This window comes from Chlorocebus sabaeus, chromosome 7 (assembly GCF_047675955.1).
Source record: "Chlorocebus sabaeus isolate Y175 chromosome 7, mChlSab1.0.hap1, whole genome shotgun sequence".
NCBI classification, from domain to species: Eukaryota; Metazoa; Chordata; class Mammalia; order Primates; family Cercopithecidae; genus Chlorocebus; species Chlorocebus sabaeus.
This window is the reverse complement of record NC_132910.1, coordinates 13,737,939-13,753,570: the sequence shown is the minus strand read 5'-3', so window position 1 is coordinate 13,753,570 and position 15,632 is coordinate 13,737,939. Positions and strand designations below refer to the sequence as shown.

The 15,632-nt window shown below is 38.1% G+C and overlaps 1 protein-coding gene across 14 annotated transcripts in view; it reads right to left on the bottom strand.

The window, feature by feature from the left end:
• Positions 1-15,632, bottom strand: part of CLOCK (clock circadian regulator) — a 119,262-nt gene that overhangs the window by 77,948 nt on the left and 25,682 nt on the right. For 10 of the 14 annotated variants that reach the window (XM_037989428.2, XM_037989423.2, XM_073017363.1 and 7 more), the window contains exon 2: positions 5,164-5,317. The exons of 2 other annotated variants lie outside the window; for them this stretch is intronic. The gene's annotated coding sequence lies outside the window, so the exon portion shown is untranslated. Of the gene's footprint in view, positions 1-3,038; positions 3,123-5,163; positions 5,318-15,632 lie in introns of all 14 variants that reach the window. 2 more of the 14 variants (XM_073017365.1, XM_037989425.2) reach the window with 1 other exon arrangement.

Genomic DNA, 15,632 nt, shown 5'->3' with positions numbered 1-15,632 from the left:
TTGCATTGCATTTTTTACATTTGCAAAGTTGTATTTCATTTCATCACCATATTACTATAAAATAATTAAACCTATTTTATAAAACAATTAAATCCAGCAAAGAATGGCAGAACAGGCCAGGTGCAATGGCTCATGCCTGTAATCCCAGCACTTTGGGAAGCCGAGGCGGGCAGATCATGAGGTCAGGAGTTCGAGACCAGCCTGGTCAACATAGTAAATCCCTGTCTTTACTAAAAATACAAAAATTAGCTGGGTATGATGGCACATACCTGTAGTCCCAGCTACCTGGAAGGTGGAGGCGGGAGAATTGCTTGAACCCGGGAGGCAGAGGTTGCAGTGAGCCGAGACACCACCACTGCAATCCAGCCTGGGTGACAGAGCAAGACTCTGTCCCCATCCTCCCTCGGCCCAAAAAAAAAAAAAATCAAAGAATATTTATACTTGTGATCACATAATGATATGCCACCCAACAAAAAAAATTATTTTCAATAACAGTACCATCTTGTAAACAAAGTATATGTAAAAGCAGTTTGAAAAAAAAAGGGGGGGCTATATTTTTTAAACCTATTGCAATACTGTAAGTATATTTTTAACGGAAATAAATGTTAATTTAAAAGTAACAGTAGCTAGGCAAAGTGGCTCACACCTGTAATCCCCGCACTTTGGGTGGCGGAGGCAGGCAGATCATTAGAGCTCATGAATTCGAGACCAGCCTGGGCAACATGGCGAAAACCCATACCTACTAAAAATACAAAAATTAGCTGGGTGTTGTGGCAAGTGCCTAAGGTCTCAGCTACTTGGGAAGCTGAGGCAGGAGGATCAACTGAGCCCTGGAAGTCCAGGCTGCAACGAGCAGTGACTGCACCACTGCACTCCAGCCTGGGTGACAGAACAAGACCTTGTCTCAAAATAATAAATAAAAAAAATTTTTTAAAAGTAACTGGATGCAATTTCCAGTTTTATACACAGCTGCTAAACATGTTTCTTAAACTTTATACTTGGAAATCATTCAAACATGCAGAAAAGTTGTAAGAATAGCTCAAAGAGCTTCTACATATCCTTTATCCTGATTTGACCAACTGTCAACAACAATCCTGTTGACCAATTTGTCAACATTTTGCATTATTTTCCATATCATACATAAACATATTTTCTGAATCATTTGAAAGTAAAACACACATCTCATACCTTTTTACCTCTAAATACTTCAACTATACCTCCTAAGAACAAGGATATTCTCTTAAATATCTACAGTATAATTACCAACTTCAGGGAACTTAACAGTTATACAATATCTTAATGTAATGCCTATTTTCTCTCTTTATTTTAGTTGAGCAAAAACTGCCCTCCAAGACTTTTTCCCTCTTCCAGTACAGAATCCAATCCAGGGTCATGTACTGCATTTAGCTGTCATGTCTACCCAGACTTCAAACTGAAACATTTTTCTTTCAATAAATATTTTTTGTTTTGTTTTTTTGAGACAGGGCCTCACTATGTTGCCCAGGCTGCTCTTGAACTCCTAGGTTCAAATGATCTTCCTGCCTCAGCCTGCTGGGTAGCTGGGACTACAGGTGCATACCAACATACCCGGCTTCTGCTAAATACCTTTTAAACAATTTTTTCTTTACATGGTTTCCTGTAAGATAAGATTATGAAAGTTGAATTCTTACAAAAAACTATATAGGGAAGTTCCATTTAAAAAAGAGGTTCAGTGGAAGAGCTGCGTAAAGTTCATAAGACTTAGATAAAAAATACATAAATCTTCCTACTCAAGAGTGACTTTTTAGCATATAGTCTTTATTTTATTTTATATTTTATTTATTTTTTATTTTTTTGAGATGGAGTCTCACTCTGTTCAGGCTGGTGCAATCAATCTTGGCTCACTGTAAACTCTGCCTTCCAGGTTCAAGCAATTCTCTGCCACAGCCTCCCAAGTAGCTAGGATTACAGGCTCCTGCCACCACACCTGCCTAAATTTTTGTATTTTTAGTAGAGATGGGGTTTCACCATGCTGGCCAGGCTGGTCTCAAACTCCTGACCACAGGTGATCCACCCACCTCAGCCTCCCAAAGTGCTGGGATCACAGGCGTGAGCCACCACACCCGGCCTTATAGTATATAGCTTTATAATGAGGAGGTTTCTAGGTTTCTTTGAGATCAGCAATTCTTAGATTAGAGGTTTATATTCTATTAAATAGCAATATATAATCAATTTATACAAATAAATCTGGCCAAAGATTTGATTGGTATCTGTAGAAAATGGATCTGGGTCGGGCATAGTAGCTCACACTTGTAATCCCAGCACTTTGGGAGACTGAGGCAGAAGGACCACTTAAGTCTGGGAGTTCTAGACCAGTCTAAGCAACATAGTAAGACGTCATCTCTACAAAAAATAAACAAAATTAGCTGGGCATGGTGGTATACACCTATAATCTCAGCTACTCAGGAGGCTACGGTGGGAGGATAGCTTGAGCCTGGGAGGTGCAGTGAACTGAGATCATGCCACTGCACTCCGGTGTGGGTGACAGAGCAAGATTGTGTCTCAAAAAAAAAAGGGGAGGGACTGGGGGGGAGCCAGGTGTGACGGCTCACATCTGTAATTCCAACACTTTGGAAGGCTGAGGTGGGGGGAACATCTGAGATCAGGAGTTCGAGACCAGCCTGCCCAACATGGCAAAACCCCATCTCTACTAAAAATACAAAAATTAGCCAGGCATGGTGGTGCACACTTGTAGTCCCAGGCACTCAGGAGTTTGAGGCACAAGAATCACTTGAACCCAGGAGGTGGAGGTTGTAGTAAGCCAAGATAGCACCACTGCGCTCCAGCCTGGGTGACAGAGCAAGACTCTGTCTCAAAAATTAAAATAAATAAATAAATAAAATAACTTCTAAAAAAAGAATCTACAGAAAATTACTATTTTCATCAAAATCCTCTCCTCCAGTTAACAAAAACACCCAGTCTCAATAAGCAAACCTTTAAAGAAAGAGGAATGACTTTGATCATGCAGAGATATAATAGTTATTGGAACTGGCACATACCTTGTTCTTTCACTGGACACTTACTGTGTGCCAACTATGTGCCCGGCCTATGCTAACTGGAGAGTTGCGGAATCCAGTGGTGAGCTAAAAAGGCACAGTATCTACTCTTAGGAAACTTGTAATTTAGCAAACCACCAAAGACTCCTGTTTTCAGACAGGAAAGGTATTAGTTTACCCTAATTTGGAAATGAAGCAATTAGATTCAGAGTGGTAAATGTGCCCCGAGTCACATAACTAAGTATTCTCAAGGGACAAAGAAGGTAAACACTAAAATTATGGTCTTCTGTCTCCTAATACAGTACTTAACCTGCCTGTGTCTGATTACAAAAGAGTTCCTTAACCATATCTTTTAGGCCTATCTATCCATTGACTCCAAAGGGACAGTGTACTTTCATCTCCAATGAACTACTTTTGTTATACTGAGTCAGTCATCAACTAATCTTTTAAGTACTTAAGATATTAGGTATGTAAGGTATTACAGTAACATTAAAACTTGGTTAAAAACAGAGTAGCATACTAATTTTCTTTTTACATATTCCCATATATTCATTTTAGAATAAAAATAATAAAAGAATCCATTTCCCCTGGTTTGCTATTTTAAAACAACACAGGTCAATATAATTAGAATATGGGTTATACTTTCCACAAAAGAAAAAAGTACATATAAGTCACTGAGAATTGGCACGGACTCCTATCTCTAATTTCCCCCCCAATTCATCTCTTAAACCATAGCACTCAAATCTATAAATACTTCTCCAACCATGTAGAGAAAGGATCAGCTAAACTTATTCTGTAAAGGCCCACACAGGTAAATTTTTTTTTTTTTGAGATGGGAGTCTCGCTCTGTTGCCCAGGCTGGAGTGCAGTGGCGTGATGTCAGCTCACTGCAAGCTCCAACTCCTAGGTTCACGCCATTCTTCTGCCTCAGCCTCCCGAGTAGCTGGGACTACAGGTGCCCGCCACCACACTTGGCTAATTTTTTGTATTTTAGTAGAGATGGGCTTTCACCATGTTAGCCAGGATAGTCTCGATCTCCTGACCTCATAATCCACCCGCCTCAGCCTCCCAAAGTGCTGGGGTCTCTGTTTTAACTACAGACATGTGTCATGGGGATACATTCTGAGAAATGCATCCTCAGGCAATCTGTCATTGTGCCAACATCACAGACTGTATTTTACAGACCTAGACGGTATAGCCCACTACACACTTAGGCTACATGGAATAGCCTACTGCTCCTAGGCTACAAACCTGCAGAGCATGTAATGGTACTGAATACTCAAAGCAACTGTAACACGATGTTAAGTATTTGAGTATCTAAACATATCTTAACATAGAAAAGGTAACGGGTTGTGCCATGATGACCTGATGGCCATGATGTCACCAGGCAACAGGAATTTTTCAGCTCCATTATAATCTCATGGGACCACTGTCATATATTTGGTCCATCACTGACCACGTAATGCATGACTGTACTTAACTGCTGCTATAGCCTAAAAGCAGTCACACACAAGACCTAAAAAATAAGAGTGGCTAATGTTCTAATAAAGCTTTACTCATAAACACTAAAAATTAAATTTCATATAACTTTCACATGTCACAAGTTAGTCTTCTTGAGATTTTTTTTCAACCATTTACAAATGCAAACACTACTCTTAGCTCATGAGTCATACCAAAGCAGGCACCAGGCTGAAAAAATTTGGTGGTGTGCAGACCCCAATGAAGGCCTGCTTGTAAATAGGAGCTGTAGTCCGGCTCTTGTTTTACCTCAGTCAACTGATACTTTATACCTAAGGCCTGGCAGGAAATAATTCTTATTTGACTTTCAGTCATTTGCAAATCATCTTCCTTAAACTCAGGAAAAGATAAGTTATGATTCTTACTTTAGAGCACTAGTTTTGAGAAATTTCAGGAATTGCTAAAATACTTCACATCTGGATTTCAATTATTTTTCCCAATGAATAACTTTCTTACTCCTCATAAGAATGAAAATTCTAAAGATAAATAAAAGCTGCCACGTAGTAGATCATTCCCCAATTATTTTTATAATTCCTTGTCCTATGCATCTACCAGGACACTGCAAATCCCAACCTACCATGATTAAGGGAAAAAAACAAAGATAGCATACCTTTGAGCTCAAAATGATGATTGAAGGTATCTAGTGAAACTCGCCAAGTTCTAAAGACTCATTTAAGAGGACCGTAGAATTATCCATAGGCATCTTACAATCTGATAGAATCAGCTTCTGAGCTTCAGCAGCTTTGCGGGAACAAATAAAAATTCTGTAAAAAAACAGCAGTTGCTGAAATAATGCTACCCAAATTTTAAGTAACATTATTATCTCTAGTATTTTTGTTTCATCGACGTATAGAACACTTATTGCGAGCCTCCCCTACGTGCCAAGAATTGGGAATGTGTCCATAAACAGATCAGATCTCATCAACCCCTCTGGGAACTCAGCCTGTAGGGCAACTGTAAATGGGACAAAAAGTTTGAAAAATCACGATGGTGTGAAGGGAAAGCATAATACAGATACAAACCAGTTTGCTGGGAATTGGTTAGAAAAGTTCTCCTGGGATGGGTGCGGTGGCTCACACCTGTAACCCCAGCACTTTGGGAGGCCGAGGCAGGCGGATCACTTGAGGTCAGGAGTTCAAGATCAGCCTGGCCAATATGGTGAAACCTCATCTCTACTAAAAATACAAAAATTAGCCAGGCATGGTGGCACACATCTATAATCTCAGCTACTGGTGAGGCTGAGGCAGGAGAATAGCTTTAACCTGGGAGACGGAGGTTCCAGTGAGCCGAGATTGCTCCACTGCACTCCAGTCTGGGCGAAAGAGCAAGACTCTGTCTCAAAAAAAAAAAAAAAAAGTTCTCCTAAAGGAGGAGAATTTAATGCAAGAATGTGTATGATCTAGCCAAATAAAGCAAGAGGGGAGAGGTGAGAAAGAAAATTTTTTGTCCAAAGGGAACAGTGTGTTCAAATGGCCAGGCACAGATGAAAATATGACATTTGTGTGGAAGTAATATAAGTCCAATGTGGATGCTCAGAATAAAACAGGAAATGAGAAAAGACATTTCCTGAGACAAGATGGGCAAAGAAAGAAAGTAAAAAGTGAAGCAATTTGCCCTGAATCACACAGGGCTAAAGGCAGAGCCCATTTTAAACCCTTACCACTTGTCTGCAATATACTAGCCATTCTGACATTCTGAGCAGGAAGCTAAAAGTTCCTAGAGAGGATTTCAGGGGACTTTTGGAAAAGCCCAAGGAAGAACAGCCCTGGGCCGATAGCTGACCTTGCCATGGATGGATAAAAGAATCAACTGACTATCAAGGGTCCAATGTGCAGAATGAGAAAAAAGTCTCATCACAATTGTCAACTAATAATTAACAATTACTAAGCACTTTACTATGTGTAAAGCCCTGTTTTAAGCACTTGACATGTATAATTCAATCCTCACAACATCACTATCAAGCAAGTGCTCTCATTATCCTATTTATCTAGTGTGATTTTAATGACACAGTCTAATCACAGCTATTAATTTTCTTGTACTGACAAAATTCACAGAAATGTCAACAATACTTCTTGACACAATATTGAAAGCACTTTAGTTACTCCTCCATCAGAAAAGTACTGTTTAAATATCAACAAAAAAAGACTTTAGAATATTAATTTGGTTCCTTTAGCTTTTCTAATTTAATACCACTGTTTTAGGTTCACATAAAAAACTGAGGGTAAAGTACAGAGATTTCCCATATACCCCCGACTCCATTAATGCACACCCTTCCCCATATTCAACGTTCCCCACCAGAGTGGTACATTTACTACAACTGACAAACCTACAATGACACACCCTTATCACCCAAAATTTATAGTTAACTTTAGGGTTCACTTGTAGTGCTGTACATTTTATGAATTTGGACAAACATAATGGCATGCATCCACTATCATATCATACAGAGTAGTTTCACTGGCCTAAAAACCCTCTGTGCTCCGCATGTGCATTCCTCCCCTCACTAACCCCTACACCACACTCATCTTTTTATTACCTCCATAATTTTGCCTATTCCAGAATGTCATAAATTTGGAATCACACAGTATGTAGCCATTTCAGACATTTAAGATTCCTCCATGTCTTTTCATGGCTTGATAGGTAATTTCTTTTTGGCACTGAATGACGTATTTCATTGTCTGAATACACCACAGTTTATCCGCTCACATAATGAAAGACACTTTGGTTGCTTCCAAGTTTTGGCAATTATTTAAAAGGATGCTATAAACTTCCACATAAAGATTTTTGTATGGACATAAATTTTCAATTCTTTGGTTGCTAGATCATATGGTAAGACTATGTTTAGTTTTGTAAGAACCTGCCAAACTGCCTTTCAATGAGGCTGTACCATTTTGCATTCTAACCAGCAATGAATGAGAGTTCCTATTGCTCCACATCCTCACCAGCACTGGGTGTAGTCAGTATTTTGGATTTTCACCATTCAAATACGTATGTATCTCATTTTAATTTGCATTTCCATGATAACAGATGATATGGGACATCTTTTCATATGCTTCTTGCTGTTTGTACATCTTCTTTGGTAAGGTATCTGTCAGCATACCTGGCCCATTTTTTAACTGGTTTGTTGGTTAAAGCTGTTAAGAGTTCGTTGTGTACTTTGGATAAAAGTCCTTTATCAAATACGTCTTTTGCAAATACCTTCAAGTCTGTGGCTTGTCTTTCTATTCTTTTGATAAGTACCTTTCACAGAGCAGAAATTTTTAATTTTAATTAAATTTAATTTTTTTCTAACATGGAATACATCTTTGATGTGGAGGATAAAAACTCGCTGCCAAACCCAACGTCATCTAGATTTTCTCCTATGTTGTCTTCTAGGAGTTTTATACTTTTACAACTTACATTTAGGTCTGTGATCCATTTTGAGTTAATTTTTATGAAGGGTATAAGGTCTGTCAAGATTCACTTTTTTGCACATGGACAGTTGTTCCAGTACCATTTGTTGAAGACTATATTTTCTCCATTGTATTGTCTTCGTTCCTCTGTGAACCATTAGTTGACTATGCAATAATGAATTGCACAACAGTATTTCAGGACAGACCGTATAGATGACAGTGGTCCTGTAACATTATAAGAGAGCTGAAAAATTCCTATTGTCTAGTGACTTTATAGCTGTTGTAGCCATCATAACATTGTAGTGCAAATTACTTTTTAAATACATTTAGTGTAGTCTAAGTGTACAGTGTATATAAAGTCTATAGCAGTGTACACTAATGTCCTAGGCCTTCACATTCAATCTACGCTCACTCACTGACTCACCCTACGCAACTTCCAGCCCAAAAATCTCCATGGTAAGTATTCTATATAAAGTATACCGTCATCTTTTATACTGTATGTTTATGTTCCTTTTCTACCTTCAGATACACAAACTCTTACTGTTACATTAAAATTACGTACAGTATTCACTACAGTAACATGCTGTACAGTTTAGGAACAACAGGCTGCACCATACAGCCTAGGTGCAGAGCAGGCTATACACCTAAGTTTGTGTAAATATACTCCACGTTATTTGAACAACGACAAAATCATCCAACGATGCATTTCTCATCTCAGAATTTATCTCTTTCATTAAGTGACACATGACTGTACTGATGTGGATCTATTCCCGGGCTCTCTATTCTGTTCCACTGATCTATTATTTGTCTACGCTGATCTAGTAAAATATTTGTCTATGCTTTCACCAATACCACACTGCTTGATGACTGTAGTTGTACAGTAAGTCTTGAAGTCAGGCAATGTTGGATCTCCAACTTTGTTCTTTTCTTTCAATTTTAAGTTGTCTGTTCTGGGTCTTTTGCCTCTCCATATAAACTTATTGGAACCAGTTTGTTGATATCTACAACAAAGTGCAATTTTGACTAGGATTATATTCAGTCTACAAATAAAATTGCGAAGAACTGACATCTTGTTAATATAGTCTTCCTATCCATGAACATGTTACTTAGTTCTTGTTTGATTTCTTTCATCAGAGTTTTGAAGTTTTCTTTGCACATATTTTATATATATTTTATTAGATTTATACCGAAGAATTTATTTCAGGAGATTAATGGTATTGTGTTTTTAATTTCAGAATTCCACTTGTTCACTGCTGGTATATAGGAACATAATCTACTTTTGCATATTAACCTTGTATCCTGCTACCTTGTGCTTTTGGTTCCAGTTTGTCAATTCTTTTGGAGCTTCTAAATAAACAATCATATCAACTTGCAAACAAAATGAGTTTTATTTCTTCTTTCCCAATCAGTATATATTTCATTTCATTTTCTTCTTATTGCATTAGTTAGAACTTCCAGTATGATGCTGAAAAGGAGTGGTAAAACAGGACATCCTTATCCTGTTCCTGATCTTACTGGGAATCTTAAGTTCTAGATTCTCACCATTATGTAAAACATTAGCTATAGTTTTATTCTCACATTCATAAAATACTTTTAATCTTCCATTCATATCCCAATACCAATACCTAATTCAGTGATGCTCTTTACTGTATTTAGGCTGTTATGTCCCCTTATCTCTTTTTAAAAAATTATTATTTACCATTCTGAGGCACAATTCACACACTATATAACTCAGCCATTTAAAACCTACGATTCAGTGTTTTTTATATTTACAGAGTAAATATAAATGTAAATTTATATTTACATTTATATATATAATGTAAATTTTATATTTACAGAGTTGTGCAACTATCACTATAATCTAATTTTAGAACATTTTTATCCCTCCCCCACTTTGCTGAGCTGTAGGTTTTTTCGAAGATGTTCTTTTTCAAGTCGAAGAAGTTCCTCTCTATTCCAAGTTATACAGTTACGGAGAGTTTTTTTTTTTTTTTTTTTTAAATCAAGAATGGGTGCTGGGTTCTGTCAAATGTTTTTTAAACATCTATTGATACGATCATACAATTGTGTTTTCTTTAGCTAGTTAATGTGACGGATTATATTAATTTCTTACATGCCTTGGATAAATCCCACTTGATCATGGCATATAGTTCATTTTATAAATGTTGAACATGATTTGCTAATATTTTGTTGGGGATTTTTGCATCTACATTCATAAGAGATCAATTGGTCTACAGTTTTCTTTTCTTGCAGTATCTTTGTCTGGTTTTGGTATTGAAGTAATACTGGCCTCATAGAACGAGTTAGAAAGTATTCCCTCTGCTTCTGTCTTCTCAAAGAGACTGTTAATATTGGTATAATTTCTTCCTTAAATGTTTGGTAGAATTAGAACTCACCAATGAACCCATCTCGGCCTGGTGATTTCTATCTTAAAAGATTATAAATAATTGTTGACTCAATTTAATAGATATAGGCCTATTCAGATTGTCTATTTCTTGCATGACTTTTGGCAGATTGCGTCCTTCAAGGAATTGGTTCATTTCATCTAGGTTATCAAATTCATGGGCACAGAGTTGTTCATAATATTCCTTAATATTTTTAATATAAATGGGAATCTGTTATGATTTCTACTTTCATGTCTTCTATTAGTAATTTGTGTCCTTTTTCCTTAGTCTAGTTGGAAGCACATCAATTTTATTAACCTCTTCAAAGAACCAGCTTTTGGTTTTGTTGATTTTCTCTAAGATTTTTTGTTTTCTACTTCACTGGTTCTGCTGTTTTGTTTGTTTGTTTTCAGATGGAGTCTTGCTCTGTTGCCCAGGCTGGAGTACAGTGGCAAGATCTCGGCTCACTGCAAGCTCCGCCTCCCGGGTTCAAGTGATTCTCCTGCCTCAGCCTCCCAATAAGCTGGGATTACAGGTGCCTGCCACCATGCCTGGCTAAATTTTTGAATTTTTTGTATTTTTAGTAGAGATGGGGTTTCACTGTATTAGCCAGGATGGTCTTGATCTCCTGACCTCGTGATCCACCTACCTCTACCTCCCAAAGTGCTGGGATTACAGGCGTAAGCCACCACAACCAGCCTCTGCTCTAATTTTTATTGTTTCCTTTCTTCTGTTTACTTTGGATTTAATTTGCTCTACTTTTTGTAGTTTCCTGAGGTAGAAACTTTGGTTTTAGATCTTTACTCTTTTCTAATATACGTATTCCACCCTATAAATTTCCCTCTAGGCACTGTGTTTGTTGCATCCCACATATTTGGTTGTTTTCATTTTCATTTAGTTCAAAATATTTTTAGATTTCTCTTGATACATCAGGGTAGTGTGCAAAAAAAGATGAAAATAAAAAAATTAATAATAAATTAAATTTCTTGAGAATCTCTGACCCATGTGTTAAGAGTTTTGTTTAATCTTCAAGTATTTGGGGATTTTCCAGCTCTCTTTCTGTTATTGATTTCTACTTTAATTATATTGTAGTCTGAGAACAGACACTGTCTGATTTTTATTCTTTCAAATTTGTTAAGGTGTTTTATGGCCCAAAATGTTGTCTCTCGTGGTGAGTGTTCCACATAGGCTTGAGAAGAATGTGTATTCTGCTGTTGTTGGATGAAGTAGACTATAGATGTCAATTATATCAAGTTATTCGACAGCACTGTTGAACTTGTCTATGTCTTTACTGGTTTTCTGTCTGCTAGAACTGTCCATTTCTAACAATGGGATAAAGTCTCCATTATAAGAGCAGATTCATCTGTTTCTCCTTGCAGTTCTGTTTTTGCCTCACATACTTAGATGCTCCACTGTTAGCCGCATAGATGTTTAGGACTACTATCTCTTCTTGGAGAACTGACCTATTTATCATTATTTATGCAATGCCCCTCTTTATTCCAGATAACTTCCTTGCTCTGAAAGCTGCTCTGTCTGAAATTAAAATATAGCTATTCATGCTTTCTTTTGGTTAGTGTTAGCATACTGTATTTTTCCCCATCCATTTTCTTTTAATCTGTGTATCTATATTTAAAGTGGTTTTTTTGTAGACAACATAAAGTTAAGCCTGGATTTTTCATCCACTCTGGCACTGTCTTTTAATTGGTGTGCTGAGATCACTAACATTTAAAGTGATCATTGATATAGTTAGATTAGTAGCTACCATATTTGTGATTGCTGTTCTTTATTCCTATTTTAGTCTTCCAGTCTTTTTCTGCCTGTTGTAGTTTTACATGATTCTATTTTCTCTCCTTTCTTGGCATACTTTTTCATTTTCTTTTGTTTTTTCACTTTTTTCGGTAGTTGCCCTGGAGTTCACAATATACATTTATAACTAATGTAAGTCTGCTTTCAAGTAACACTAAACCACTTTATGGGTAGTGCAAGTGCCACATAATAATCCTAATACCTCCCTCCTATCCTTTGTATCATTCCTGTCATTTATTTCACTTTTACATAAGCACACATAATTGAATATACTGTTGATAATATTATTTTGGACAAACCATCAGTTAAGCCTGTTAATGTGGTGGATCACATTGATTTTTGAATATTTAACCTGCCATGTATCCCTAGAATAAACTCCATATGATTATTATAGTATAAGATTCTGTTGTCCGGGCACGGTGGCTCACATCTGTAACCCCAGCACTTTGGGAGGCTGAGGTGGGTGGATCACGAGGTCAGGAGATCAAGACCATCCTGGCTAACATGGTGAAACCCTGTCTCTACTAAAAATACAAAAAATTAGCCGGGTGTGGTGGCACGTGCCTGTAGTCCCAGTTACTTGGGAGGCTGAGGCAGGAGAATCACTTGAACCTGGGAGGCAGAGGTTACAGTGAGCCGAGATCACGCCACTGCACTCCACCCTGGGCAACAGAGACACTCTGTCTCAAAAAAACAACAAAACAAAACAAAACAAAACAAAATGATTATTTTTATATGTTGCTGAATTTTATTTGCTAATATTTAGTTAAGGATTTTTGTGTCTCTATTTACAAATAATATTGGTTAATTTGTTATTTTTGTTCTGCCTTTGGTTGTAGTATCAGGATAATACTTGAAATGTTCCCTTCTCTTCTGTTTTCTAGAAGAGACTGTGTAGATTAGACTCTACAGTGAAACCAACTGGGCCTAGAGATATCTTTTTGGGGAGTTTCAGAATTACAAAATCAATTTCCTTAATGATTATAGGATAGCAGTAGTAGAATGTTGGCTTTGTCATTACTCTTACACATTGATGGTGGGAGTATAAATTGATATAAACTTTATAGAGAACATTACGTCAGCACCCTTAACAAAATTACAAATGTTTTTACCCTTTGGTACAGAAATATAGGGGTTATAACCAGCATTTAAAAAATGAAACATGGTGGGGGTTGGGAGTCGGACCACAGGACACCTAGTTATGGTAAAGGGTACTTCCTGAAACTGTTGTTTCAGATATGTGTTTGAGTGTGTATGAGTGTACTAGTCATAACATAAAATATTATTTCTTACTATGAGTTGTGGTCATAGAAGTTGGGAGCTACTGTTTCAGCTTTAAAAGGATAACCTGAGGCAAAAATCATAAACTGACACTTAGGGAAGAGAGGGTATAATGTCAGGATATGAAGAGAAAGTTAAAGAAAATAAGGCAGATAAGGAGACAAAGCAAACATGAGGTATGACATTACCAAGCTATGTAGAGCCATGAGAAAACTGGCCTATTTGGGGTAAATGCAGAGGAGAGAAGACGGGGAGAATTTATCTGATCAGTGCTAAAGAGAAATAAGAGATCCGGCAAAGATTTTCCCACAGGATATTAATCCCTAAATAAAAATCCCAAATATTTATTGTTTTCCTCATGATACCACCTTTCCTTAAAAGGCTGACTGTAGACATTCACTGTGCCCAGACGTCAAAGAACTATATCAGTGCTATGTTGTAAATGTTTGTGTCCCTCCAAAATTCTTATGTTAAAACTTAATCCCCAATGTGGTAGTATTAAGACATGGGGCCTCTGGCAGGTAATTAGGTCATGAGGGCTCCACCCTCATCAATGAGATTAGTGCCCCTTATAAAAGGCCCGAGGGAGCTTGTTCCCCTCCCTTTCCATCATGTGAGGACACAGCAAGAAGGCAACAGAATGAGCCTTCACCACGATACTGAATCTGCTGGCAACTTGATCTTGGACTTCCCAGTCTCTAGAACTGTAAATAATAAATTTCTGTTGCTTATTAATTAGTCAGACTAAGATACTTTGTTACAGCAGCCAAATGGACTAAGACAACCGACAAGTTATAAGAGGCAGTTCCAATGCCCTGGAATGACACTGAATCCCAGATCATTAATGAGTATCCTCATGTCAATACATTTTCCTCAAGCTAACCTTATATTCTGCCCCCATCTAATCCAACACCTTTCAAAACATTCTCATACCTGTTTCCCTGGTTTCTCTAGATGCTTATTATTCAAGTCCTGCAATTTTATTTTATTTTATTTTTATTTGATAGGGTTTCGCTCTGCTGCCCAGGCTGGAGTGCAATGGAACAATCATAACTGACTACACCCTCAAACTCCTGGGCTCAAGTGATCCTCCCGCCTCAGCCTCTAGAGCAGCTAGAACTACAGGCACACACCACCATGCCCAGCCAATTTTTTAAAAAGTTTTTTGTAAAGACAAGGTCTCACTATGTTGCCCAGGCTGGTCTCGAACTCCTAGCCTCAAGTGGTCCTCCCGCCTTGGCTTCCCACAGCACTGGGATTATAGGTGCGAGTCACTGAGCCTGCAGTCCTGCAATTCTTTTTGTATACAGGATAGTTCTTTCCGGAGCAGGGCTTGTAATTCTCTTACTGGGCTGTGCTAAGACCCTAACTATAGTTATTAACCAGAGGATAACAAGTCATAGTAGAGGCAGATCTTAAGAATAAACGTCACTGGACCAGGCGTGGTAGCTCATGCCTGCAATCCCAGCACTTTGGGAGGCCAAGGTGGGCAGATCACCTGAGGTCAGGAGTTCAAGACCAGCCTGACCAACATGGTAAAAATACAAAAAGTAGCCGGCTGTGGTGGCACACACCTACAATTCCAACTACTCAGGAGGCTGAGGCAGGAGAATTGCTTGAACCCGGAAAGCGGAGACTGCAGTGAGCAGAGACTGGCCACTGCACTTCAGCCTGGGCAGCAGAGCAAGAATCTGCCTCAAAAAAATAAAATAAATAAAATAAAATAAAAAAAGTCATTGAACAAAGCTCCTTCTTTGGATGGGATCACTGCACAGTCTTCAAGCAATGAGGACGGGGGGGTGGCAGGGGGTCTTTCCTCTGCCAGAGGGAAATGGGATGTTTCTCCTTGCCAGGAAGTTTCAGCAGGAATTGTAGGATTAAAAATTCTGAAGTACAGGGATCCACTCTCTCCCTATTAGAGCACTGACTGAGACACAGAAGACCTGTCAAGGTTTGCATATTTAGTCTTCTCTGCAGTTTTATCACCTTAATAATCCGATTCAAGGCCAACATTTTAGCATAGTCTTCCTGAAGCCAACAGGGTAAGATTCTGTTATCCTATAAAACTGTCATAGAAGCCCTCTGGGTTCCAGAGTACGCCTTACATTGGCAATTAGTTGTGCTAAATCTAACTACCTTTTTAAGGCCACCGAATCATCAAAAGCAACAACCTCATATCACAATCCTTAAAATTATCACTGCCCCCACACCAATCA